The sequence below is a fragment of the Nicotiana attenuata genome, chromosome 1 (genome assembly GCF_001879085.1).
Source record: "Nicotiana attenuata strain UT chromosome 1, NIATTr2, whole genome shotgun sequence".
NCBI classification, from domain to species: Eukaryota; Viridiplantae; Streptophyta; class Magnoliopsida; order Solanales; family Solanaceae; genus Nicotiana; species Nicotiana attenuata.
The window spans coordinates 21,515,297-21,520,271 of NC_031989.1; positions in this window are offsets into that span (position 1 = coordinate 21,515,297).

Consider the following 4,975-nt stretch of genomic DNA (forward strand, 5'->3'; position numbering starts at 1 on the left):
CTTTCACCTTTTGGCTCGATCTCGAACACAAGTGTTTGCCGTCAAATATTGACATTTGCTCCAGACCTGGCGGACCATTGCTTCAGGAAACTGGCCATCAGGGCCAATCTCAACCACTTGCAAACTAAGATCATCATCCTTGGGTACTATCTGGCATCTCCCCAGCTGCCTCAACACTCGATACGGTGCGTAAGGCTGAATGCTTCTAAGCCTCATCAGAAGGAAATGTGGTCGGGCTGCCGGCATGTATACGATTTCATCAACGGGTAACCATCCCAGTGTCCACTCTATTTGGCTAGCAGTGAGGGACCGAAAATATGTTGTCCAACCTGTGACTCCTTCTGGCAATTCAACCCCTTTAATCCTCGTGTAAAACTCTTCTATGCATGTTTTTTCTGGAGACCCATAGCTCAAAAACTGAGGGCGATGACACAGATGCTCGATCATCCACATTTGTAACAATAGACTGCACCCTTCGAAGAAAGCTTTCCCGGCCTTGCAAGCTGTAAGAGCACGGAAGATGTCAGCCAATATCATAGGTGCCAGTGTACTTTTGGCTTGAGTAATTAATGTGCTGACGACCCCAGCTATTTTTATGTCAATGTTCCCATCCTTCCTTGGAAATACCAGAAGCACCAGGAAAGCTACCATAAAGGCGAAACGTCGATGCTCTTCCCACTTTTGGCGTTTTCCTTTGCTACATATCTTACTTTCTGGGTTGTTAAACCCCCCAATATGGCCATATCGCTGATATATGAAGCTCAGAGTACAAAATCCACTTGCCAGATCTGTGTTATGGACGGTTCTGACTATCTTTAAAGAATCTAGAAATCTGTGCACGGCTACCACTCTGGGGGCAATCAAGTATTTGTGCCTCAACGGAACCTCATCCTTTTCAATGTAGCCAGCTATTTCCTCGAATGTCGGGGTAAGATCAAAGTCCGAAAAATGGAACACATTATGTGCTGGGTCCCAACATGTAACCAGTGCTCTAATAATATCTCCCCGAGGCACAATATCGAGCAAACCGGTAAGCCCTTTCAAATGTTTCTTGATTGCATCTTGCCCTTCTCCGCCTAAATCGTTCCACCACAGACGTAACTCCAAAGGGATTTTATGCATGATTGAAAATAATTCATTTTGAGTCGTGCTCATCCCGCACATTTATTAAGGTGATTTTGATCATTTATTTTGACCTAAAAGAGGAAAATGGCACAATCTTTGTTCCAATTTCCAATTTAAACAAACAGCCGGTATTGCGGATACGGCCTTTCAGCACTTCATAAAGAAGATTTTAAGGTTGTGCCTGCCAACCGTTAAAAATGACTCAAGGTGGCCATTCTTGCAAAAACAGCCTTCCGGCGCCCTTTTGGGGTCATTCGGCTTATTTTAAATAAGAATGGCGGCACCCGACTTATTCATGACGAAATTAAAAAAAAATTTGGCATTTTTGGCTAGTTTTGCAAAAGGGAAGGTTGGACCCGATGAGGGCTGCCTACGTATCTCATATCCGGTGAGAATCAAACCAGCGTAGTTCGAGAAAACAAACTAGCTATTTTCAAAAACAAAACTCTTTTGTATTTTCTTTTCAACATCTTGAAAAATAAGAACCTTTTGTTTTTCTTCTCGCGAACTATTGCTAAAAATAAAAACTATTTGTTTTGCGTTTCAATTGGCACATAAAAAAAATATTTTTGTTTTCCTTTTCCATTGACATCAAACACTTCTCTTATTTTCTCAAAAATCCGGCAGAGTTTCGGCACTACTTGGACATTGGTTTTTCTAATATAGGAAATTAACTCTCTACACTGCTATTTTCTCTTTTGGTTTTTCCCATTTTTCCAAATATTCAAAGCCGGTCAGCATGCGAGTCCCAAACAGATAAATGCACAAGTAGGATGCATCAGGATGGTCCATTATTCCGGGTACACCTGTCCTAGACGGACCCAACCCCTGTGTTGAGTCCCCTAAGTCAAAATGCACATGATGCAAATAAGCTTTCCTACTAGGGATCCGGCATGAAGTCAAGTTCTTCTAGGTTCAAAACCTGGGTATGTGTTCTAGACTGTGTACCCGAGCGGACAACTCGAGTCGAGGAGGGGGCTACGTACCGGGAACCAAAAGGCCATCCGGCTTAGTAACTTGTCCGGCCTCTTTCTTATTTCAGGGTATTGACACTAACAGAATATGGAGTCTCAACCAGTAAGCACATCCCCGGAGGTGAGAAGAGAAGGGTTTCGGCACAGTTTATATACAGTTCAGATAATATCAAAGCGGTAAAAAAAACAACATTTTGCACATTTAGCATGAAACATGTAGGAAAATCAGATAAAGCCAAATACAACAATATATCTAAGCTCGAATTCTGAACCCTGAACCAGAGTTCTGGGTTCTCCTCCCTAGCAGAGTCGCCAGAGCTGTCACACCCCCTTTTTTCTTACACCCGCAAGGGCATAAAGGAGTTTTTCCACTTAAAGGACAATCAGAACGGGATTTATTATTAAGATTTCAGAGTCGCCACTTGGGAGATTAATGGTGTCCCAAGTCACCGGTTGAGTCCCGAACCGAGGAAATTATGACTCTGTTAACAGTCCGCGAACCAGAAATCCGAGTAAGGAATTCTGTTAACCCGGGAGAAGGTGTTAGGCATTCCCAGGTTCCGTGGTTCTAGCACGGTCGCTCAACTGTCATATTTGGCTAATTTATTTGATTTCAGTACATGTTTTAGCTTATGCTTTTTAACTTTGAACCGCTTTTATTATTATTATTTTAAGAGAATTGCAACGTCGTGAAAACACGTCTCGAACCGCGTCACATAAATGCACCCGCAATTTTTGACACATTTCGACTTCGTTGGGATTTGGATTTGGGTCACATAAATGTGCACCCGTATTTAGGAAGGTAAAATTATTAAAGTGCGCGCCTAAAGAGACTAACGCGTTTTTATCTTTGGGGAAGGCCGTGAAATTCGCTAAACGGCCCATCCCGAAGTTTAAAAATTAATACAAGCATTTAAAGAGGGCCCCGCAATTCGCGTTTTATTTGGTGAGGCTCGTCTCATTTATTGTTTAAAAGGGCAAACCTAAAAGCAGCTATGGTTTTCTATTTATTTGTCTCTAAAAAACAAAATAAAAGGTCCAAATTAATTTGTTACTGGATTGAAGTAGACTAAATGGTAACTCTGTATCAAACCAAACATTGGGCTCCCAAAATAAACCCATCAGCGGAAAATTGCATTTAAACCTACGCCAAACTGGCCAGCCGCAGATCTCGGCCCAGGTCCAAACGTGAAAGGAATTAAAATTGGACCTAGGCCTATGTATCCAGTATCCTGCAGCCCAAATATCCTGGGACTTGGCCGTTATATACCTGACTCTTTAAACTCAATAGAACCACAATTTACTTACTCAAAGGTTTGCTGGATTTATTCAGACTACTATAAATGTTGTTCCAACAATTGGTGATTAAGGAGTAGCAATATTCACATTTGAATTAAGGAAACAATGCTCCCTCAAATTCCGTCTGGACTGAATGAAATCAGTCCAATTGATGACGCCTAATTCAATTCAAATAAACTAATGTTTTGAACCATTAGCCTAGAGTTATTAGCACTTACATATAAACGCAGGTATGAATTACCGCAACACAACACAGGTTCAGTTTGAAATTAAACTAGATTTCAAAATCAAGCGCAAATCCAAATGTTTCTGACTCTACTAGACCAAACAGGTACTAATGGCTACAAATTTCCTCACATTTCCAGGAACACGTCTAATTATCTTAACAGTCCAAATCATTCAGTTGCAGTCCAGTGAATATAATAACAAATCAAGGTTTGAATATCATCAACGAACTGATGCTCGAATACACAATTCAAAAATTGAAACTAAATCAAATTTCATGCTTCAATTGTCACATAAATTCATTCTTCAGTTCGTAATCCTCAAGGACAAAGCTGTGTACCTGGTATTCGAAATTAAGAAGAAGCAGAGTCAGTCAGCAACAACAACCACGAGCAGATATCAATCAGCCAGGAACTTAATTCAATGACCATGAAGAGTTTAAAAACCAAGTAAACCCCCAGGCAATCAACCACAAGCCACTCAAATGCAATTAAGACTTGATCAGAAGCCACAGAACTTCTTCAGCAATCAACAAACAACCAGCAATCAAAAACTAACCCACATTTACTCGAAATAACCCCAGAACAACTTCAGCAAACCCAAAACTTATCCAAAAAACTTTTGATTTTTGAAGGTTTTCTATTGTTTTTGTTTTGAATTTTGAATTGTAGTTTTCAGATCTGGAATAAAACTGGAGCACACTATTTTTTTGGGGAAACTCTAAGGCTCCCCCCCAAACTTGTGAATCAAGGCAAATGGATGCCTATTTATAGGTGAACTTAGGGTCCAATTTCAGATTTTCCTTTTACCTCTTAGTCCCTATTCTAATTCTATTTTTACCCTTTATTTTCCGACTTGTTACACAAGTAACTACACCTATTCTATTGAAATCTATACTATAGTCCATCCTAGAAGGTTCTATACCCATTACAATTCCTATTCTACCCTTACTTTACTTCAACAATTACCAATCTTAATGAAACTACCCTTTTCCATGCCTAAACTAACTTTTGAATCCCCTGAAATTACTGACTAAGTTAAACCAGTCCATTAACTATAACCAAGCAATCTATTTCTAGGGCTAATCAAACTAGACAAATTAGCTAATCAAGAGGTTGGAACAATTAAAATCAAACTGCAGTAAACAATTAGGAGTCGACTAACTGAACCTAAAATCAGACCACTTAAACGTATATGACTACTGGGAACAGCACTGACATGAAGAACAAAACTTAAGCTAAATCATGAACATGGAATTACTAATGCAATTACTGAATTAAACTAAACTAAACTAATTGATTACTACTAACCAATAACAACAGTAAAAGCTCAAATACTGAAGAAAAATTGAA